The 24,265-nt window shown below is 44.8% G+C and overlaps 2 long non-coding RNA genes and 1 pseudogene across 2 annotated transcripts; all 3 read left to right on the top strand.

Moving 5' to 3' along the window:
• The first annotated feature begins 3,036 nt into the window (after window positions 1-3,036).
• On the top strand, window positions 3,037-4,674 carry LOC124662207 (annotated as a pseudogene).
• Window positions 4,675-4,882: 208 nt separating this feature from the next.
• On the top strand, window positions 4,883-6,254 carry LOC124668672. Its single transcript, XR_006991784.1, has 3 exons — window positions 4,883-5,261; window positions 5,576-5,706; window positions 6,141-6,254. It is a non-coding gene; the product is annotated as an uncharacterized LOC124668672 (long non-coding RNA).
• A 794-nt stretch (window positions 6,255-7,048) lies between these two features.
• LOC124668676 lies at window positions 7,049-8,638 on the top strand. Its single transcript, XR_006991788.1, has 3 exons — window positions 7,049-7,397; window positions 8,052-8,094; window positions 8,566-8,638. It is a non-coding gene; the product is annotated as an uncharacterized LOC124668676 (long non-coding RNA).
• The last annotated feature ends 15,627 nt before the right edge of the window (window positions 8,639-24,265 follow it).

Here is a 24,265-nt window from a genome sequence, read left to right as displayed (position 1 = left end):
GTTTTGCTGCTGGACAATCGGCTTAATTGATTAGTTGAGAAAACTGAGGTCGGGTGAACTCTAAAGCACTAAAAAAGAATTAATGCGGAAAAACTAATGCAAATATCCCTATTTACCTAGCTGAAAATTCACAAATTCAAAGTTTTCAACTGACCAGAAATCGGAGAATTATAACTCCTCCTTCGCAGCTGCATACATCTTTCCCTTTATGTCTATCTTAGTTCCTGACCACAAAATAAGAGCGACACAAGAAACCTAAAGGCAAGTTTTGTCATATATATACATCCGTGTATAAATTATTTTCATGTGAAACAAACGAAAAAATCTCGTCTAGGCACCAAATTAAATTCCCACAAATGTGTAAAAAGTATATATATGCTTTGTTTTTCATGATAATATGGTATAACTGAGCAGTCCATAAAATACTTTAGATCATGTGGATAGAGGAACTAAAAGTGTGGAGGCAAAATCTAGTGCAACTATTTCTTAAGGAACGGAACACTTTATTACCTGACTTGTTTTTCATGATAATATGGTATAATTGGGTAGTCCATGAGTTTTGCCATCACTTTTGGCAGTTGCGATAACAGTTCCTTGAACAGAAAAACAGTAAAAGATTATGAATTTACTCGTACGTAAGATCATAATGACGTACACATATGGATAGAGGAACTAAAAGTGTGGAGGCAAAATCCACGAGCAACTATTCCTACCATTGATCCCTTCATACTTTTCGCGGTAATAATATCCATGCGACATGATTCTCTCCGATTGGAGCGCTACTCCTTTGCTCTCGTAACAATGCACATCGCAACTACCAAGGTCCAACCTAGCAAAGGACCCTAGATACGGTTCCCTTCCACGTTCCCTTGCAGGCCCTCTGCCGACAAATGCACCGCCTTGCAGCATCCAGGCCCTAGGAACAAGGCGTGGTCGCCCAAACTCGTCACCTCTGCCCACGCGTACTTGGCGAGCTCGAACACCCTAAATATTTTAATACTATCATGTAATTTAGATATTACAATAAAATATAATATACAATGGGTTACTTTTCAGTCTTATAGATATTTTAAATATGTGGTGAGAGAAATTACGCTAAGAAATCATCTCTTAACTAAGAGAAGATAAAGCCTTTTTTTTATCTTTCTCTTTTCCCCCACCTCAGCGTCTATCATACGTGGCACTGCTGAGATGTCACCATTGTACATGCTCTGAGACTCTGTGCCTTATCCGTTATCGGTCTTCCATGTTTGTCTATTTGGGTTTGCGTGACATTTGTACCCCAAACAGAGGGCGGAGGGCCGTGATCCAGTGGACGCTGGATCAGGCAGAGCAGGACGGTGCTAGCCAACTAGGGGAATAAGAAGCAGGCCACGCTCGTCGAGATTGCCTAGGTGTGCATGCCATCACCAGAACGTATCACGGCTTGTTCAAGCAATCGCTCGAAGAGGAAGGCTCCATGCATGTGACCATTGATTTCTTCAAGGTACGTCACAACCTCGTATTGTGACTTCTCATAAACCTCACACATACGTTTTGCGATTGATTTTGATTTGTCAAAATGCAAGCTTACAATTTCAGACATTGGTAGCTTTGGTTTTATAATAAATAAATCAAGTTTCTCATGACATATTGTGTTGAATTCCCTTTCAACATTTGACCCTCTTGCTGACTTGGTTACTATAGTGTGCCGTGGAGATGACAAGTTAAGCAACTAATTGTTTTTTCCGTTTTACGCTTTTGTCTTGGACACTATGAAGATATTTTTTATAATAATAGATGGCATGCTCAATGATCCCTTCTGAGATGATTATATTGTTGCAACACACCAAATAATATTTTGATTATCATGATTTCCAATGGTTTTTTCCCATTTTGTAAAAAAATAATCCTAAAAACAACCACTACCATGATATGCATTTTGTTTGTTAAGATATGCTACTGATCTACATATATAAATGATCAAAATCTAAAATTACTTAAGTATTCATGCTAATGCGGCTTAAGAACACTACAGTTCCCTATTTAAAAAATGTTATTTCCTCATGTCCCTTTTGGTGCCTCTTTTTTTTGGTAGCTTTTGGCAGTGGCGGATCTAGAACAATTTCTTAGGGTGGGGCAACCAAACTAATCTTATGTATATAGTATGAGCTAAAAAATTAATTTTTGTTTCTCTCTCACTGAAATATGTGCAAAGATGAAATGTTAGGGTGCCTAACACCTGCTGGCTACGCTGCTAGCTTTTGGTGCCTCTTGTGACAGCAATTTTTCATGCTGGTTTGACGATTCTCTGGTTGTAACTTATAAACATGTTACTCTTCAGTTAAGCTAAGTATAACATCTGTGTTCTTTTCCGTATATTGTTGATCTAGATAAAAATCTCTACTACTTAAAAAGACTCAATTGGTTCCTTATTCTGCCAATACGTTTGGTCGTTTCGTCGTCGTCGTCTGTTCCGCGCCCGGCTTCGTCGCACCTCCCGAACAAATCCTCGGGCTGACAAGTAGGTCCGTTACTGAAGGAGGAGAACCCTCCCGCAATCGACGCTCCGCTCGCCTCCCCACCCCACCCCGCTCCCCCCCCGCGCCGCTGATGCCGCCCTCCAACCGCCCTCGCCGCGCGCCGCGACGGAGGACGACGGCGCCGACAGCCCGGCGGCCTCCGGCCTGCGCGCCACCCCGCCTCGCCCCAACAAGCGCTCCTCCCGCGCCAAGTCCAGCAGCCGCCGCCGCCGCCGCTCGCCCAACCCTAACCCTAGGCCGCGCCCGGACTACTACGGCACGGAGCCGTCCCGCAAGAGCGAGCGCAAGCGCAAGCCGCGCTCCTTCCCGGACGCCGCCCTGCTCTCGCGCGCCCTCCTCCTGCGCGCCTCCCCGCCCGCGCCGCGGGCAACGTCCAGCTCTGGACCGACGCCGACGAGCTCGCGCTGCTCTTGGGCGCGGTCGCCTTCCGGGCGGGCAGCGGCCGGGCGCCGCGCCTCCCGGACACTCCCCCGCCGAGTCCCCCGCCGCGTCCGCGCCGCACTACCCTCTGGCCGACGTGCTCGCCAGCATGCGCCTCTCCAACCGCTACGACTACTCCCCAGACACCACACCACCGCCCGCGGTGCTGCCGCCGTCCGCCTCCTTCTCAAGCACCAGCGGGAGCACCCACGGCGGCGGAGGCGGGATGCAGATGGTGCCGTACGGGGCGGCCGCCGCGTCGCAGCACGGCAGCGTGCGGCCGTCGCTCAAGGTGGTGCTGCTGCACGGCAGCCTCGACATCTGGGTGCACGAGGCCAGGAACCTGCCCAACAAGGACATGTTCTCCAAGCGGGTCAGCGACCTGCTCGGGGCGCGCATCACCAGCTCCATCAGCGGCAAGGCCTCCAGCGGCTCCCTCACGAGCGACCCCTACGTCACCGTCCAGGTCTCCTCCTACGCCACCGTCGCACGCACCTACGTCGTCTCCAACAGCGAGAACCCCGTCTGGAAGCAGAACTTCCTCGTGCCCGTCGCCCACGACACGGCCGAGGTCGAGTTCGTCGTCAAGGACAGCGACGTCTTCGGCGCGCAGCTCATGGGGTCTGTCTCCATCCCTGCCGAGAGTCTCCTTAACGGGGAGGTGATTGAGGGCGTCTTCCCTGTGCTCGAGCCCAATGGCAAGCCGTGCGCTCGGGGTGCTGTACGTGTTGAAGCTCTCTATTCAGTACATTCCGGTGGCTCGCCTCACAATGTACCACCGCGGTGTCGTGGCTGGACCGGACTGCCAGTGCCTTGGAGTGCCCAACACTTACTTCCCGCTGCAGCGTGGGATGAAGGTGACTCTGTATCAGGATGCTCATGTGCCTGAGGGTTCTCTCCCAGATATCTGGCCTGATCATGGATTGCGCTACCAACATGGCCAATGCTGGCGTGACATGTACACTGCCATAAGCCAGGCACGGCGCTTGATTTACATTGTCGGATGGTCAGTCTTCCACACCATCCACCTCATAAGAGATGGACCTGACAAAGTGCCATCGCTTGGGGAGCTGTTGAAGATGAAGTCACAGGAAGGTGTTAGGGTATTGCTTCTTGTATGGGATGATCCAACATCAACCAGTATTCTAGGCTATAAGACGGTATGAACTGCTGTCTTGAGGTCTTTACATTATTATACATAAACAACATAATTTTTGTGAGCTGATAGCATATAGCGCAATCAATGTTCTTATAGTTGATATGTTTTGCATTTTCAAATGTTAAGTTGCTCAGATAATTAAGGATGGCACAACCGATATTTGCTTGTTGCTACAAACCTACTTTGCTGTCATAACCATATAACCGACATCGAGAGGATATTCCTGAAATTACTGCCCATAATTTTGTTAGATTCATGTACTGTTCTGGTCCTGTATTTCCTGACATTGAAGAATTGATGCACATATAGGATGGATTAATGGGCACACAAGACGAGGTAACACGCCGGTTTTTCAAGCACTCTTCAGTTCAAGTATTGCTTTGCCCGAGATCGGCTGGGAAACGCCACAGCTGGGTGAAACAGCAGGTTATCCCTTTTGTCATGGCCTACAGCTTATCTATCATAATAGATAATTCGCTTTTGGTCACTGGAAGTATTATGTTCTCTGCATCTGCTGAATGTGATGGTTTTAATTTCTCCACCATGTACCAACCATGCTTTAAGCATCCTTGAAGTAATATCATGCTGTTGTGTTATAGTATACTTTAGGATAGTCCCACTATTTGACCAGTAAAATAAAATATTTAGCATCACAAATTGCAATGATATGTTTTATCAAGTAAATCTTTTATTGTAGTGTACCAATTCATTAGTGCCGTTATTTAACATACGGGCCCGCTCTTCGAGTCCATCCGCGACTCCCTCTCGCCCCACATCGACCAGTCCAAGGTCTACCTTAGGACGCCGCCCTGGAGCCCCATGCTCTCCAAGAGCTGCCTCTCGCCGGCGGCCTTCAGCAGTGCCTTCACGGAGTTCCGCAACTCGGGGCCGTCCCCCGGACTCCCGATGGGGCCGCCGCGTACGAGCCCAGAAAGCTCGACTTAGATAGTGCTCTGCTTCGTCCTCCTGCCCCGTCGACTTCCTCCTCAGCGTCACCTACCTCCCTTGCCTCGTCTCCACCTTTTCTTTGTTCATCTTTTTCTGTTCTTTCACCTGAAACTGATCGATTGTTCTCGATTGTGTCCCATTTCGAGCAGGTAATCATACTGCTGGCAACAATCTGTTGGAATGTCAATGGGGAGAAAAGAGAATATGTACAGGTCCGGTTCCCAACCCTTTGGAATTTCTATGACCAATTTCTTTTGTACATTGCTAGATCCGTCTCAGGTGCAGTCTGTTTGATATATATAAGGAGCATTATTTTGTAGACTGGGCACATAGTCGCATACCCCAGATGCTCTGTATGTTTTGTTACTTTTCTTTCTGATCGAATCAGTGTACAATTTAAATTCGATCACATGGATCTACCACTCAAAAGATATGTTGTCTTGTAGACATTAGGGATGTCAAGTTGTGAGCTGTACCATTTTATTTGCCTAATTCATTCAGTGGGTACAACTGTTTGTTTTGGTAGGCATTTGTGGACTGCTGCTGGATAGCGGAGCAGGGATGGAGGCTGCACAGGTGGAGCTGCCGTAGGGGGTCCCGCAGTCGAGGACCGACATACTACTTTTTTCTGTCTACTACTATCCGCTGAAGTTGCAGGTTATTCGGGCGCTCAAATAGCTTCCTTAATTTTTTGTTCCTTATTCGGGCGCTCAAATAGCAATCTTGTCAAATAACTGGAGAAGTTTATAATTCTTAATTAAAAACTGGATTGGTATTCTATGAAGAAGAGTGTGGTTAAACATAGTTTGATCTATAGTAGGTACGCTCCTTTATGTTTTCTACTCACCATAATATTTGAAGGATACAAAGTAAGTTCATTGTATGTGCATCATTATCATCGTTGCTGATGATTTCTGATTGCTCATTCACCGTGATCTTTCACACCCTGTCTTTCACCTTAAGCTTTAACTTGGAATGAACACTGAACTGATGTTTCCTATTTCTCATCTTTTTGTGAGCAACTATTTTTTTGGGTACATACACCATGGTAAGTTTACACTGAACCCTTGTCTCCCCTGACCACGTCCTAGATTCCGAGAAATCCGAGAAACCCACAGACCCTCGCGCTCCTCCTCTAGAGATCTTATCGTGCGTGGCCGGGGAGGATGCCGACCGAAAGGAATGGGTCGGTCTCCCGACGGCGAGGTAGGTGGGACGTAGGAGCGCGGCGCCATCGGTCACGGCCGCGGCGGCAGCGACGACCCCATCCAAGTCCGCCTTCCGCCTTAAGGAGGAGCCGCACCGCCTTAAGAATCTCGTCCACATCCGGCAGGGCTGGAGACCTCCGGTCAAGGGTTGCTGGACGGGGAGAGGAGGAGCACCACCGCCTCGCGCTGCTCGTCGACTCGTCCGCACTGGATGGTCTCGTGTACTCGCTTGAGGTGCCTATCACGTCAAGGTGAGCATCTCCTGATCTCTCTACTAGGTTTTGCCATGTCAACCTACGTTGTTTGATGTTTGTGTGCAGATCGCCGGGCGGAATCGAGCGATGCGGACGACGCCGCGACGGAGTGGTGGTCAGGTGAAGCAGTCGGGCTAGGACAGCGGAAGGGTGGCTGTCGGGCAGCTGCCGGCCAGAATCGAGCGTGAGCGATGCGGGGCGACTCCGCGATGGAGTGGTCGTCAGGTCCACACGTGAGGCGCAGAGACAGGCACTCCGCATTCCAGCGGGTGCAGCTGATGGCAAGTTTGGTGAGGTAATTTTCTCCCCATTTTTCCCCTCCATTCATGGTCTCTATTGCTAGACATTTTTTGTTCGGAGATGCAGAGGTGGCAGTCCCTGAGGAGAAACAGTGGATGTTATGGCCGCAACACTTGCACCATGGCTGCCTGGATCATGGGCCATTTTTTCTCACATTAGAGCTTTCCATTTAATTTTGCATGTTCCTTGATTTTCTTATCATTTAACACAAGTAAAACATTTGCTGCAGCGCTGCCGGACGTCGAAGTGTTATGGGTGAGGCCAACTGAGACCAGATCCAGTGCATCCTTAGTGTTCCAGAGCAAAACCTCTGTTAATGTTTGAGAAATATCACTGTGGAGAAGATCGTGTGAGACTCGGATTGGTGTGTTTTTGTGGTGTGCTTCCAACATGTGTGCAGGTCGAGATGCTACCTCTCCCTCCTCAAATTTTCATTTCAGCTTTATTTGCTATAGGGTATCTGATATTTTGCTCAGCTTGGCTTCTCGGTTATTCTCATGTGTTCAATTTTTGTAGCTTTATTTTCTTTTGCAGGAGACCAGGTTTGAGAGGTTTGTCGGGAGAGAGGATTTCTTCATTGGACTAGGTGAGTAAAGACACACGCACATGCTTTGCAAATGCAAGACTATGTCTATTAGGTTAATGAAACTGCATTCTATAGATTAGTTTTAGTGGGTTGCTTTTGTTTTGTTTAGGCAGGTCATGAACTATTGTTTGATTTTCTAACACAAAGATGGTTGGTTGGTTGGCATTGAATTATATATGTTTGTTTCGCATTCCAAACCTCCAGGTAATTTGACAAGCCAACTAAATTAATTTATCAGCAGGCGAAACATATTACTGTTAAAAGTTGAATTTAATTTTTGTTCTAATTTGTAACCATGAAAGTCATATATGCTCAGAATTTTTTATTTAGAACTGAAATATTGCTATATTATACATGCCCCAAATCTAGAGACACATGTACATAAACAAATGAATATAGCTATTTTATTTTTATGCCTCTTGACGAATATTACAAAATTAAATTTATAAAAAGGATGTTGGTTAACTCTGTTCAACTGGGTTCTTATGACAACAAATGCTTGAATGCGAAATTGTACTTCACTCCTCCCAGACATGAATCTTCTCATGACAACAGATGCTTGGACGCCATTTTACTGCTTATGGTTTGCTTCAGTTCCATTTACTGGTCAGGTGCTATCTTGCAGATTTTTATGTTGCCTAGCTTCCATGACAGGAAAGATGATTTCGATGCACACTGCCTATTTGGTGAAATACAGGTACTTGGGTTGTCCCTCCGTAAGTTCCTGTGCAATTTAGTTATCATGCTGATTGTATGGAGTTTGGAGAGTGGCCATACGCAAGGGGAAGGGGGAGCTGTCAGGTGTTAATTTGGAGAGTGGGTAGATCCAAGGTATCATGTGAATTACGTTGTTGAGTAGTAGTTGCTTACAGACTCGATATGGTTATTTATCTCATACACCTACAGGCAAGTAAGTATTTACTATCTTAGAACCTTTGTAACATTTCAGATTATGATCTTATTTTAGTGGAAATTTTCATATACTGGTTAGAGCCTTGGTCTAGAAGTAGAGGTTGAGGTTCTGAACTAAATCAAAGGTAATTCTGTTACATGGCTGCATAAGGCACTTAGATGGAGGAAACTTAGCTTACCGCGGTCAGACTAAAACCATATGAATTTAAAAGAAAATACCCATCCTTAAAAGTCCGTGTTTCGCATACTTTTATAGTGGTTTAGCACGACAACTTTGGAAATGGCGGCGGGGTTCTTCTGTGACTGCCTCTGGACGGCAGACTGGGTCGACATCTTGTGGCGCTCTTGCCAGTCAGTTGCTCCTGGTATTTCCTCTCCGCATGATGTGCCTTCTGTGTTCCTGTTGTCCTTTAGGTTTCCAAGTTGTTGGTTTAAATTATCACTTCTGATATCAGTATGTTTTCTTTTGTTCCTTCACTAGGCAGCACAATTGTCAATTTGATATTGCACCTCCGTCTAAATGGTACATAAATCCTCTTGAACTAAATAGCACTTGCTATGCAGGTATGGTTATTATTCTAGACCCCTGTGTTGTGTTTTGCTATGATGGGTAATGACAAATTAGTGAAATCAGAATGCCCAGATAAAGCCATCTGCAGATCAAGTTTATAAATAGGTGGTGCATATGTCATGAAAACAATCAGTGTATGCATCTTACAGTTCTATTGACGCCCAAACGCAACTTATTTTTTAAAAGGCATCATGCTGATTTTCTTTATATGCAGACCAAGTTCATAATCTGACAAGAAGTTCTCAGAAAACCCTGACAAATTCATGGAGTATGCATGGAGCCAATAGGATATGAGAACGTGTTGGAGATAATATGAACTTCTATCCTCCTTTTAAGAAACAAATATGGTATTTGATTTGGTTTTTTCTTATCTTTTTTAATGGCAGTACTGCTTTTTCTTCTATTTTAGTGGTGGTACTGATTTTATAATATGGTTTTATATTCCCCTTTTTGGAAAAAAGATATGGTACAGTATTTGATTTAAGCTATTCGGATCTATTAGTCAGTAGTGGTCGTGCACCCCAAACTTGAGACTTACTTTGCAGTCTTGCAGACTTGCAACGTATGTGTGAGTTTGTCAAAAAAGAATATGCATGTTCATGTCCTGGTGTGTCTGTCAAATGAAGCATGGATTGCTAATGGAAAGATCGAGGTGATTCGGTGGATATACGTAAGGAGGAAAATTCATGGACGTGGAGAGGCTCAGCTATAACAAGCTTGGAGGAGCCAAGCACTACGCCGGCGCCAGAATTGAGGAGGCCATGTGTAAGGATGACCGCATCGTTGAGGAGGCGATTTCTACCGATCTATTGGTGCCCTAAACAGAAACTGCAAATTTATATTGCTGTCTCGCTTCACATTTATTCAGATTGTAAAATAATCCTTTTGTAGCCTTTGGACTCCATAAGCTTAAGGGCCAGCTCATAGGAACTTAATTTCTGCATTGCATAAAACGTGTATGTGCATGGGCACGAAACGTACAAATGCACGGCACGTGCGTTGTTACGAGTCTTTCTCAATACACCTATATAATTCACAATTTATTATAAAAAATTCGAAACAAATTAGTAATATCATAATGTTGTAAATGTACTACAACATGATAATATCGAACGCAATAATAAGACAACATTGTTGTGCATCTGCGTGGTTCTAAGTTCTAGATCTTATTATACTTTGTTCTGGACCATCGTAACTGTCAACGCGACAACGCAGAAAGGTAACAAGAACACCTAGAACTTGAAACCACACAGATGCACAACATTGCTATCTTGCTATCTTGTTATTGCGTTCGATATTATCATGTTGTAGTACATTATGATATATCTTTTTTTTAAGTTTTCATAGTAAATTGTGAATTATATATATATATATTGAGAAATAAAATTTCAGAACCCGTAGCAACGCACGGGCATTTGTACTAGTAACTATAAAGTTCTAAAATATGTAACTCCATATAATACTACAGGTTGTCCCCAGTCTCCATTCTGATATTTGTTGATCTCAGCTTTTGGTGCCTCTTCTGAGGGCATACTGATATGATGTCCAAGAGGTGAACACATCGTTGGTACACTCTGAGCCAAAATACGCCGCGGTTAGTTCCATGACAAAGGATATGGTGACCTTATATTGTCGTGAAAATCCCATACCGCTACGAAAACAAGCAAATGGAAGTGCTGAATGGCAGTTGATGTACGACTGATTTATTTTTATTTGAAATATTAATACAAAGAATTTATTATTGTCATGGGTTTTGTACTTTGTGAATACATCTGAATATTTTTTTATAAGTAAGGCAGGGAAAATTACAATTTTCTCCTAATTAGGAAATTACAAAATTATATATTATAAAGTAAACCTCATTGATCTTGATCTGTTTAGATAAAAATGTACGTAGATAAATTCCATGTGATTGAAAGTGTTTCTGCCATATTTGCATTAATCAGTCACGATTATCAGAGTAAACAATTTGAGAAAGACAAGGGGCAAGGGTGACAAATAATTCTTTAATTACTATGTTGATCAATTATCTTTTGCATGGGTGTAAGTTTTCACGTGTGTTATATTGGCATGGGTGTGGTAAAATAGTAAAAAGAAAAAAGAGACCGTAGCAACGCACGGGCATTCAACTAGTAGTTAATGTTGTATTCCACAAACCTGTAAAATATCAACTTCAAATACTTTGTATTCTGATCTACACAAAAATGACAAAAGTATAGATCTGAGTCATTTTCAAATCTCCCCAAACATATCAGATTTTTTCATTTTTGTCTAGCATAAAATAAAAATAATTTCGGGTTAAGATTTTGCATGATTGTGAGATGTATCATTGACAATACCCAAAATTATTTTCAGATTTTTTTGTAACTTTTAAAAAATATCTTGAATTTTTTTAAAATGGCGAGAGAACTAGAGCTTGGGAGCCAAAAACACTTTTCGCTATTTTTGGTTCTATTTTATTTGAAAGAATGTCGACCTTCATTGCCATGTTCTTGTTTATCTTATTAGATAACAAGGGAAACACTGCCAAACTTGGATCCTTCGGATGAGAGCTCTGTCCAGCCTCTGCCAAGTCAGGATTACATTGAGGAGTGGAGAGGCTACTTTTCCGAAATATTTCATAGGATGGCCCTCTAGTCCCACAAACCAGGACTAAAGGGTGGGCCTCTGGTCCCGGTTTGTAGTCCCGGTTTGTATTTCAAACCGGGACCAAAGGCCTCAAACGGACCGGGACCAATGGGTGGGGTCGCCCGCGCGAAACGAAAGGCTTCAAAACATTGACGATTGCTCCCAGGGGTTTGGGACGAAATGCCTCTTCTCTACTAGTGAATCAATGCGTTTAAGCTAGCTGAGGAGTTTATTTCATCAGGAAGTGATCTAGAGTAGATGTTTCATGCCTTCTTCTTCTTACGTCATATAAATTTTATAAGCATGAACATATTACACGTACGTATGGTCTGGTAGAGATTCGTTGAGTTTCCTCATATATTGCGCAGTGAATAGGTGCTGAGTGAAGGGAAATTTTGTCATATAACTACATTTGTGTTAGTGTATAAATTATTTTCTTGTATACGGACCAAAATCAGATCATAATTGAATAGCCACAAATTTGCAAGAGTTTAAATAATTTGTTTTTATGATAATATAGTATAACTGGCTAGTCCATAAATTTTGCCATCACTTTTGGCATATGCGATAACAGTTCCTTGAACATAAAAACAGTAAAAGATTATGAAATTACTCGTACGTAAGATCATAATGATGCACACATATGGATAGAGGAACTAAAAGTGTGGAGGCAAAATCCACGAGCAACTATTCCTACCATTGATCCCTTCATACTTTTCGCGGTAATGATATCCATGCGACATGATCCTCTCCGATTGGAGCGCTACTCCTTTGCTATTGTAACAATGCACATCGCAACTACCAAGGTCCAACCAAGCTAAGGACCCTGATTCCACATTGTCATTGAGATGCTTGGAGTAGTAGATACGGTTCCCTTCCACGTTCCCTTGCATGCCCTCTGCCGACAAATGCACCGCCTTGCAGCATCCAGGCCCTAGGAACAAGGCGTGGTCGCCCAAACTCGTCACCTCTGCCCACGTGTACTTGGCGAGCTCGAAGACCCTAAATATTTCAGCCTCCTTCTTGCTTGCCGACGTGTCCTGCGTGGCTGTTGCGAGCTTACCACGAAGCTCGAAGATGTATCGTGGATTAAACGAGCTGGGTCTTTGGATGATTAGTTTCACGAACGAGATGACCGCCGGAGGATTGTCCTTGTTTGGGTCGATGCCGAGCTTGTACATTAGAGCACCACCTTCCGAGAGGGCGTAGAGGTGGCCGTTGCAAAAGGCCATGTCTACGATGGGGCTGGATCCCATGCTGCATTCTCCTGTCCTCCACCCACCGACCGGGCCACCTCGCCTACAGAGCGTTATGTACAATTTTCTGAAGATTGTCATCACAGCGATGATTGTCATCACAGCGATGATTGTCTTCCTGGTTCTCTTCCTCCTCCTTCCTTTTGGGTTTCCTGCAGTCGCGGGCGAAGTGGCCACGGATGCCACTGTTGTGGCACTTGCCGCGCTTGCCGTTGCTGTCCCCGCCGCTGTCGTCGTAGCCGCCGCCGCGTGAACGGTGCATCTGCTCCCATTGCGCCGCTGTGAGCAGCAGCTGGTCCCCATGGTGCTCTCCGCCAACAACTGCCTTGCGCCGCTCCGTCCGCTCCTGGAACACCTTGAGACGCCCGAGCACCTCGTCGAAGCAGATGGTTTCGACGTCGCAGAACTGCTCGATGCCGGCCACCGCCGCGAACAGTGATTCCGGGACGGTGTCGAGCAGTTTCTTCACCATCTGGGCGTCGCTCAGCGTCCCGCCGAGGCTTGCAAACTTGGCGGCCATGCAGCCGATCTTGCCGGCGTAGACGTCCAGCTCCTCGCCGTCCGCCATGATCAGCCGGTCGAACTCGCCGCAGAGCGTCGACAGCCGAGCTTCCTTGACGCGATCCGCACCGACGAAACGCGCCTTGAGGCACTCCCAGATCGCCGCCGCCGTCTTCTTCAACGACACTTGCAGGAGAATGTCCTCCGAGAGCGCGCCGAGCAGGTACGCCCTCGCCCTCTTGTTCTTCTCCGGATCGACCACCGCCGCCGGGTCCGCCGGAACCACCGCCTCCCAGACGCCCTGCACGTCGAGGTTGGCCTCGACCTTGATCGCCCAGACGGTGTAGTTGTCGCGGGTGAGCGTCGGACAGGAGAGCGGCACCACGCTCCCCCCAGCGCCACCGTACGGAACCAGCGCCATTGCCTCGCCCTGATACCAATTGACGGCGCTAGCACTGGCTAGCTCGCTCTCTCGCAGGCACGGACGGAGGTAGAAGGAAAAGCAATGGAGACAGTAGAGTTTTTCCCCTCGTTGCTGCACGAACAGCCGAGCTCTTTCTCTCTGTATTTCTCGAATCCAAACGAAGCAAGTAGTACACCTTAAATAGCCTAGCAGCTACGCAGCGCCCACGCAACCAGCACCCACTCAACGTCCACGGCCGAGATCTACGCGCACATACGCGATCTTCTCATGACCCGGCCGAGCTCTACACGCACATACATGATCTCCTCATGACCTGGCCGTCTTCACCTTTGGAGCAACAAACTCCTCCGTGAGGCTCGGTCTCACACCACGCTCCTCGCCACCAGCACACACACGCACACAACGCACGCACTACACACACTGCCACACGCGCGCACCATGCCGTGCATGGACTCGACCTTGGCGCGCTCACGCCGGTCCACCATGCACGCCACAGACACCATGGCTTATTGCTAACAACCATATTGTCTTACAACTTGAATCACATGATCCATATTACACAAATAGTTGATCTATTGATCAATGAACAAACACAAGTTCATAGCGGAAGCGTAAAGATAAATGGACTCTCTAGTCCACTGGCCAACGCTTGACGTCAGAAGACTCCTAGTTGTCGTAGGTGTCCTGCTGGTCATCTTCTTGGCAGTTATGTTCATCTTCATACTCTGGCCATTTGAATAGCCAGGGACAAAGCCATGAGTACTTTAAGTACTCTAAAACTAATACTAGTGGAAGTGCTAGCAATTTTAATAAGGTGTGCTAAGCTCTAGTTTATTTGCATAAAGCCAATTTTAGTTCACAAGTGTTTGATAAAGACTTATTCATGTGCTAACTAACTCAAGTGGGAACATTAGTGTCATTCCCACAACTCTGTTGTGATTCAAAACCAGTCACCATTTCACCATTCATTTTACCAACACTTTCAAGAATCTAACACTGGAAACTGTATGGCCTTTCCAACCGTCTGTAACCGTGGACACGGCTATTCGAATAGGTTTACACCCTGCAGAGGTTGCACACTTGTGTCACAACATTTGGTTTCATCCGTCGGGATAACCCTGAATCATCGTAACACAGTACGCGGATCGTCAACCATAACCTTTCATTTACAAACCCTAGTATGAGCACCTCTCCCCATGAGCTTGGCCTCCCAGTGAAGACCAACTGTCAACCTGGGAACTGCACAGGGCTTGGCCGTACAATTCACCTCAATTCACATCATTTCTCAACAACGGAGGCAGCCTCGGCATAACCCCTATGATGTGTGTTCAGAGGGAACCCATACTAAGATACATAAATTTCTAGTTAAGCCGTTACCCATAATCAGGTATTGTGGGGGTACTCAAAAATTGGAAAGGTATCGCATCCAAACCAATATTAGTTTTTAATCAAAAATCACTATCTTCTCTTGGTCATATTCACCTTCAAAATTCATTCAATGGAATGAATCATCATTCCAAAGTTTCAATTTTATTTCAAGTCACATGTTCCCATCTAGAGTAGTCAAGTTTTAGTATTAGCACTAGAAACTAGTCATGAGGGGTGCTAACTATTTGTAATGCTAGTTAGGCTCAGTTTGATACTCTTGTAGTATTCTAGATTTAGACCAAAGTTAACTATAAAAGGAAACTTCAATATTCAAATTGAAAACTTGAAAAGTAAAACTTGGGATGGGTTCATGAAGCATAAGAAAAGATGAGTGTGCCTTGTTCTTGGTAGAACTTTGCACTTTGCAAGAGTATTAGCTTGCCTTGGTAGTTCTCAAAGTTCTCCTCCTCCTCCTCTTGGTAGCAACCTTCCTCTTCCTGGTATTCTCCGTACTAGCGTCTAAATTGGAATACGAGGTATAATCACTCAACAAATCAAGAGCTATACTAAGCACACACATAAATCACACAAACTATTCTAGTACTAACACATTGCCATCATGTGGCGTGATATTTTTTTGTTCTTAAGAAAAATAATTTCCTCTCATTATATATGTAAATGATAGTTTCCTTTTAATTCTTGAGAAATAATTTCCTCTCATTGAATCTTCTTAAGATTTAATTTCTCAAACAATCCTACATGAATTTAGGTTGACCTAAGTCAACCCTTCATCATCATTATTTGAGAAAATAATTTAAATGAGGTAGAGCACCTCATACCATTTAATAATTCTACAAATGATTTAAATCTCCAAGTATTTCATCTAAGAGTGTTTGACCAGGGGTTCAAACATCACATGAAATCACTTGGGACAAGATTTAAATGAAGTAACATACTTCATATGATTGGCATAATAGTTTTGGACAATATCACTTAAATAAACTAGCCATATTGTCCACTAATTAAACTAGGGCATGATCATGCAAAGTGACCACACCATTTTCTTGCATAAACAATTAGTGTAAGTCAAATATGAGCTATTGGAGTTGGAATTAAGTAAATATCTATTTTGGTTGATTTTTAATAATTATTTGAATATGAAAAAGTTCATGCCTTCTTCTTTTTATCATTTTATTTCTACAACAGATCTTGGGGTGGGACCAGTGGCATGTTGTAGAACCTTTCACTAGCTTTCCAACAATATCAAATTTGTTAAATTTGGCCAAGCCAAACAGATTCTATGAATTTTCAAAGTTTGATTCAGTATTGAAATTGAATTGAATTGATTAAACCAAATTTGAATTAAAGGGCCAGCGGGAAAACTAAGTGGGCTGAATTGGATTAAAACGGCCCAAGGCCAGCCCACCACGCGTCCACGCACGCGCGGGCTGCCTGACTGGGGGGCTCCACCCGTCAGCCTCTATTTACTACGCGAAGCGGTACAGGGCGTGTGGGGCGTTGGATTAGAACAGGATCGGACGGCTCACGCGCATCGTCGTCTCCGACGAGATGCCGTGGCTTCTCCGGAGAGCCTAGGGGGTCAGAGAGCTAACCAGTGGTCCAGCGAGTGGCGGCGGTGGTCGAGGCGAGGTTGTCGATGAAGGGGAAGAAGCCTGTAGCAGTGGCGTCGCTCGAGGAGGCCTGGATCAACGACGATTGCACCAGGGCTTCCGTGGCTCCGATCGCTCGATTGAGCTTGCTCCGGCGAAAATTTGGTGAATGGAGTAGTGGTGGAGAGTCAGGGATGGGAGGAGAAGGGATTGGTGTGCTCAATGGCGTCCAGGGAACGCCCTATTTATAGAGAAGCTTGGGTGCTGCGGGGCAGAGGTGAGGTCGACATGCGCGCGGCGTCTCCGGCGAGCTAGAGGGCTAGGCAATGGCGCGGCGCTGTTCAGCATGTCCAGGCGAAGATATTGGCGGCGACAGCTAGCTTAGGCGGTGCCAAACTTGGTCGCATTGCTTCCATGTCTGTCGCGGCGGCTACGGGATTTTGTCGTCGTCTCCGGCGGCGGCGGTCTAGGGTCGCGGTCGTGAGCGTGTCTGGCGGGGTCGTGGTGGCGCTGCGATGCTCAACTCGTCGAGGGAGGGGCCAAGGCGAGCGTGTGCTGGTGGGGTGGCGCGTGGCCAGGGGGTGTCCGCGGCGTGCACACTCGCGACGCGAGCGGCATCCTGGCGCGTTTTGGGCGCGCGTCCTCCGGCGAGGCTATGACGTCTACGTCGACATGGCCGTTGCTAGGTGAGGTAGAGGAGTGCGGTGGCGAGCTAGGGCACCAGGGCCAGTGCTGGGGAGGAAGGGAGAGAGGGGAGGCTCGGCATGGCCGGCATGGTGTGTGACATGGCCGGCATGGCCATGTCTTTGCCTCCTTAGGGTTTCTCCTAGGGCTCCTGTGCTGGGTGAGAGAGAAAGGGGACCAGGGGACATGCTGGAGTGAGAATAGGGAGTAGGGTTGGGTAGAACACTATTTGAAATAGTGTTGAATTTAACCATATTTGTAAATTGCAATATTTGCTCAAATTCGAATGGGTTCAAAAGGTGGCAAGATTTGGAAGTGGTGTGTTTGAGGGATTTGCAAATGACCAGAGAGAATGAGAGGTGGTGGTGGAATTTTCCAATTCAAAGAATGGCAAGATTTGCTAAGTGTGAGATTGTTCCACATAACAAAAAGTCCTAACTTTACATGAGCATAGATTTTGATCCAAAGTGAATTTGGCATGGTGGTCTTTACAAAAGTTGTTCAACTTGATGTGCTCTTGGATGGGGTGCAAAGAATTGGGAAAGTTTAGTTTGGAAAAAATGAATTGCAAGGGCTCAAAGTAGTGACCAGAATATAATTGGCAGATTTGACCATCATCATATGTGATCACCATTTGAGTTTGATTTTGATTTGATTTGTGTTTCTATGCTTCCAAAAGTTGTAATAAGTGTTTAGTAACATACTCCAACTAATGGTGAAGACCAAAATGGTCTAGGGTCAAGATTTATAAAAATGGCATAAACCATATGTGAGGGTATTTGGGTTTTCTTATTTGATTTCTTTCTCTTTTATTTTATTTGGTTCATGATCTTCACTTGATCACATTAGGGTTTTAGGGTTTTGCACAATAACACAATAACAAACATCATGGCATATCACTCAAATGCACAAGTCCTATGCATGGCACTATATGCAAATAAAAGTTTTTGTTGGCTCTGAATTTTGAATCTCTGGAAATCTTCTAATTTTCTTTTGTTGAAATTTGGGATGTTACAAACCCTTCCCCCTTACAAAACATCTCGTCCCGAGATCTAAAAGAAAATTAGATACTAAAGAGATCTGGGTATTCTTTCTTCATATCTTGCTCCCGCTCCCAAGTGGCTTCGTCTTCAGTATGGTTACTCCACTGTATCTTCGGGAACTTGATACTTCGGGTGCGGGTGGTTCTGTAAGCTTCCTCCAGGATGCGAATCGGTACTTCACGGTATGTCAAGTCCGTGTTGATATCCACCGATCGGTGATCGATGTTCTTGAACACTTCGGTCTTCTCGGGGACTTCTAGGCACTTCCGGAGGAGTGAGATGTGAAACACGTCGTGCACAGCCGCCATTTCTTCTGGTAGCTCCAGTTGATAAGATACTTCACCTCGGCGGCTGAGAACTTTGAAGGGTCCGACATATCGGGGTGCAAGCTTTCCTTTCAGTTGAAATCTCTGCATTCCTTTAAGCGGTGACACCTTGAGGTAGACAAAATCTCCGATCTCAAAGGTCATCTCTCGGCGTCTCTTGTCGGCGTAACTCTTCTGTCTTGACTGAGCAGTCTTGAGGTAATCTCGGATCTTGTGCACTTTCTCTTCGGCTTCTCGAAGAACATCTGGTCCAAAGACTTGGCTTTCTCCGACTTCCGACCAGTTCAGAGGGGTACGGCATTTCGTTCCGTACAAGGCTTCAAAGGGGGCCATCTGTAAGCTGGCTTGGTAACTGTTGTTGTATGAGAATTCTGCGTAAGGCAGGCAGTCTTCCCACTTAGATCCATACTCCAGCACACAGGCTCTCAACATATCCTCTAGTATCTGGTTGACTCTTTCAGTCTGTCCATCGGTCTGCGGGTGATAGGCGGTGCTGAAATTCAGCCGGGTTCCGAGTCCTTCATGCACTTTCTGCCAGAATCTTGAGGTGAATTGTGATCCTCTATCTGACACTATTGACTTCGGGGTTCCGTGCAGGGTGACTATTCTGGAGATATACAGCTCAGCTAACTTTGGGCCTTGGTAGGTGGTTTTGACGGGGAGGAAATGGGCTACCTTGGTCAGTCTATCGACAACTACACATATGGAATCATTTCCTTTGCTGGATTTGGGCAGACCTGTGATAAAGTCCATTCCTACTGAATCCCACTTCCATTCTGGAATCTGCAGTGGCTGCAGCAATCCTGTGGGTCGTTGATGTTCTGCCTTGACTCTCTGACAGATGTCACACTTGGTAATGTAGCTTCCAATCTCCCTCTTCATTCCATGCCACCAAAATTGCTCCTTCAAGTCTTGGTACATCTTGGTACCTCCGGGGTGGATAGAATAAAGGGTATCGTGGGCTTCCTGCAGAATAACTTGCTTCAACTCTGAGTTCGATGGTACGCGCAGGCGTCCTTTGTACCAAGGAACTCCTTCCTCATCTTCGGTGAATCCTGGTGCTTTCCCTGCAGCTATCTGATTCTTGATTCCGTCGATGCTGGCATTTCCCTTCTGTGGTTCTTTGATCTGACCAATCAGAGTGGGCTGAAGCTCTATGTTGGCTAGGAATCCTTCACTAACTAGTTCCATTCTGAACTGCTCAAACTCTTGGTGTAGGCTAGGTTGTTCTGCTGCTATCATGGAGTTCAACTGACAAGGCAGTCTACTCAGGGCTTCTGCCACTACGTTGGCTTTGCCAGGGTGGTAATGGATTTCCATATCATAATCTTTTATCAAATCTAACCATCTTCTCTGCCTCATGTTTAGTTCCTTCTGGGTGAAAATGTACTTCATGCTCTTGTGGTCAGAATAGATCTCGCATCGATTACCCATGAGGTAATGACGCCATACTTTTAAGGCTAGGACTACGGCTGCAAGCTCAAGGTCATGGGTTGGGTAGTTCTGCTCATGTTGCTTCAGTTGCCGAGACAGATAAGATATCACCTTGCCTTCTTGCATCAACACACATCCAAGACCAATCTTGGATGCATCACAGTAGACATCGAATGGTTTGGTGATATCTGGCATGATGAGGATTGGGGTTGTGGTCAGTCTTGTTTTCAGTGTCTGAAAGCTCTCTTCACATTTCTCCGTCCATTCAAACTACTTGTCCTTCTTCAACAGTTGAGTCATTGGTCGGGCTATGCTGGAAAATCCTTCAACAAACCTACGGTAGTATCCGGCCAATCCGAGAAAGGCACGGACTTCAGTCTGAGTGGTTGGGGCTTTCCATTCTTCAACTGTTTTGATCTTGGCGGGTGATACGTCTCCGACGTATCGATAATTTCTTATGTTCCATGCTACATTATTGATGATATCTACATGTTTTATACACATTATATGTCGTATTTACGCATTTTCCGGCACTAATGTATTAAAAAGATGCCGAAGAGCCAGTTGCTGTTTTCTGCTGTTTTTGGTTTCAGAAATCCTAGTAAGGAAATATTCTCGGAATTAGACGAAACCAACGCCCAGGGTCCTATTTTTGCACGAAGCTTCCAGAAGACCGAAGGAGAGTCGAAGTGGGGCCACGAGGTGGCGAAACACCAGGGCGGCGCGGCCCTGGCCCTGGCCGCGCCGACCTATGGTGTGGGCCCCTCGTGCCGCCTCTTACCTGCCCTTCCGCCTACTTAAAGCCTCCATCGCGAAACCCCCAGTACCGAGAGCCACGATACGGAAAACCTTCCAGAGACGCCGCCGCCGCGAATCCCATCTCGGGGGATTCAGGAGATCGCCTCCGGCACCCTGCCGGAGAGGGGAATCATCTCCCGGAGGACTCTTCATCGCCATGATCGCCTCCGGATTGATGAGTGAGTAGTTCACCCCTGGACTATGGGTCCACAGCAGTAGCTAAATGGTCGTCTTCTCCTTATGTGCTTCATTGTTGGATCTTGTGAGCTGCCTAACATGATCAAGATCATCTATCTGTAATAGTATATGTTGTGTTTGTCAGGATCCGATGGATAGAGAATACTATGTTATGGTGATTATCAATTTATTACTTATGTGTTGTTTAAGATCTTGCATGCTCTCCGTTATTAGTAGAGGCTCTGGCCAAGTTTTTGCTCTTAACTCCAAGAGGGAGTATTTATGCTCGATAGTGGGTTCATGCCTCCATTGATATCAGGGACGAGTGACGAAAGTTCTAAGGTTGTGGATGTGCTTGTTGCCACTAGGGATAAAACATTGATGCTATATCTAAGGATGTAGTTGTTGATTACATTACGCACCATACTTAATGCAATTGTCACGTTGCTTGCAACTTAATACTGGAAGGGGTTCGGATGATAACTCTGAAGGTGGACTTTTTAGGCATAGATGCATGCTGGATGGCGGTCTATGTACTTTGTCGTAATGACCAATTAAATCTCACTATATTTATCATATCATGTATATGCATTGTTATGCCCTTTTCTATTTGTCAATTGCCCGACTGTAATTTGTTCACCCAACATGCTTTTATCTTATGGGAGAGACACCTCTAGTGAACTGTGGACCCCGGTCCTATTCTTTACATCGCATACAATCTACTGCAATACTTTCTTTACTGTTTTCTTCGCAAACAATCATCTTCCACACAATACGGTTAATTCTTTGTTACAGCAAGCCGGTGAGATTGAAAACCTCACTGTTTCGTTGGGGAAAAGTACTTTGGTTGTGTTGTGCAGGTTCCACGTTGGCGCCGGAATCCCTGGTGTTGCGCCGCATCACATTTCGCCGCCATCAACCTTCAACGTGCTTCTTGACTTCTACTGGTCCGATTAAACCTTGGTTTCTTACTGAGGGAAACTTGCCACTGTGCGCATCATACCTTCCTCTTGGGGTTCCCAACGGACGTGTACATCTACGCGCATCAAGCAAATTTCTGGCGCCGTTGCCGGGGAGATCAAGACACGCTGCAAGGGGAGTCTCCACTTCCCAATCTCTTTACTTTGTTTTTGTCTTGCTTTATTTTATTTACTACTTTGTTTGCTGCACCTAAACAAAACACACAAAAAAATTAGTTGCTAGTTTTACTTTATTTACTGTCTTGCTCTCTATATCAAAAACACAAAAAAAAATTAGTTACTTGTCTTTATTTGCCTAGTTTACCTTTACTATCGTTATAATGAGTAATCCTGAAGTTGAAGTTCGTTCTTTTAAGCAACAAGGGGGAGAAAGTTTTAAAGATGCTTGGTACAGAATTAGTAATGCTCATCATAGGTGCATTAAGAAACACTCCACCACTATCCTTCTTAGGAACTTTTATGTTGGTTTATCTAGTTGGAATAGGTATGTTCTTGATACTCTTTCAGGAGGTAATTTCCTAGGTACTCCTGCTTTAGAAGCTAGCTGCGTCATTGAGAGTCTAGTTGGAATACCACCTGTTAATGGAGTTAAAATTGAAATCTCTCTTGAAGATGTTATGAAAAAATTGGAAACCATAGAGAAATTTTTTTCAAGTGTTGAAACTAAATTGGAAATGTTATTTGATAAAACTGATGAACTTGATAAATCCTTAGAAGGAATTGATGAAAGAATTAGTATCCTAGGAACTTGTGTTGTCCATGATAATCAAACCAATAGGATTGATGAACTTGAAAAAGTTATGGGAACCTTGGGTTCAACCTTTTCTTCTCTCAACTATAAGGAGAAAGCTTATGTGGGTAGAGAGCAAAAATTCATGTATGCCTCTAAAGTGCCTAAACAAAAGAATTATTATAGGCCTAAAATTGCTAAAACCCCTAGCACCACCATAGAAAATTTAGATAATGGAGCACCTAAAGTACCCTCTGCAACAAGTTGTGTTTGCAGGAAAAATAATGTTGATGCTTCTACTCTTGATAATACTTGAATTACACTTTCTGCGCCTAGCTGAAAGGCGTTAAAGAAAAGCGCTTATGGGAGACAACCCATGTTTTTACTACAGTACTTTGTTTTATATTTGAGTCTTGGAAGTTGTTTACTACTGTAGCAACCTCTCCTTATCATGTTTTTGTGCCAAGTAAAGTTTCTATGTTAAAGTTGATGTTATATTTGGGATCGCTGCGCAGAAACAGCATTGCTGTCTGTCACTAATTCTGGCATAAGTCTCTGTAGAAAATTCGAAAAAATCTGCAAAATTACGAGCGTGATCCTCAGATATGTACGCAACTTTCATTAGTTTTGAGTTTTTCCATTTGAGCAAGTCTAGTGCCCCTTTCAGGTTCGTCTTTACGGACTGTTCGTTTTTGACAGATTCTACCTTTTATTTCGCATTGCCGTATTTGCTATGTTGGATGAATTCCTTTGATCCATTAATGTCCAGTAGCTTTGTGCAATGTCCAGAAGTGTTAAGAATGATTGTGTCACCTCTGAATATGTGAATTTTAATTGTGCACTAATCCTCTAATGAGTTTGCTTGAAGTTTGGTGTGAAGGAAGTTTTCAAGGGTCAAGAGAGGAGTATGATATACTATGATCAAGAGGAGTGAAAGCTCTAAGCTTGGGGATGCCCCGTGGTTCATCCCTGCATATTTTAAGAAGACTCAAGCGTCTAAGCTTGGGGATGCCCAAGGCATCCCCTTCTTCATCGACAACATCATCAGGTTCCTCCCCTGAAACTATATTTTTATTCAGTCACATCTTGTGTTCTTTACTTGGAGCGTCGGTTTGTTTTGTTTTTGTTTTTGTTCGAATAAAATGGATCCTAGCATTCACTGTGTGGGAGAGAGACACGCTCCGCTGTTGCATATGGACAAATATGTCCTTAGGCTTTACTCATAATGTTCAAGGCGAAGGTTGAAACTTCTTCATTAAATTGTTATATGGTTGGAATCGGGAAATGCTACATGTAGTAATTCTAAAATGTCTTGGATAATGTGATACTTTTCAATTGTTGTGCTCATGTTTAAGCTCTTGCATCATATACTTTGCACCCATTAATGAAGAAATACATAGAGCTTGCTAAAATTTGGTTTGCATAT

Source organism: Lolium rigidum, chromosome 6 (assembly GCF_022539505.1).
Source record: "Lolium rigidum isolate FL_2022 chromosome 6, APGP_CSIRO_Lrig_0.1, whole genome shotgun sequence".
Lineage (NCBI taxonomy): Eukaryota > Viridiplantae > Streptophyta > Magnoliopsida > Poales > Poaceae > Lolium > Lolium rigidum.
The sequence above is the reverse complement of the archived record's forward strand: the minus strand, read 5'-3'. Positions and strand labels throughout refer to the sequence as shown.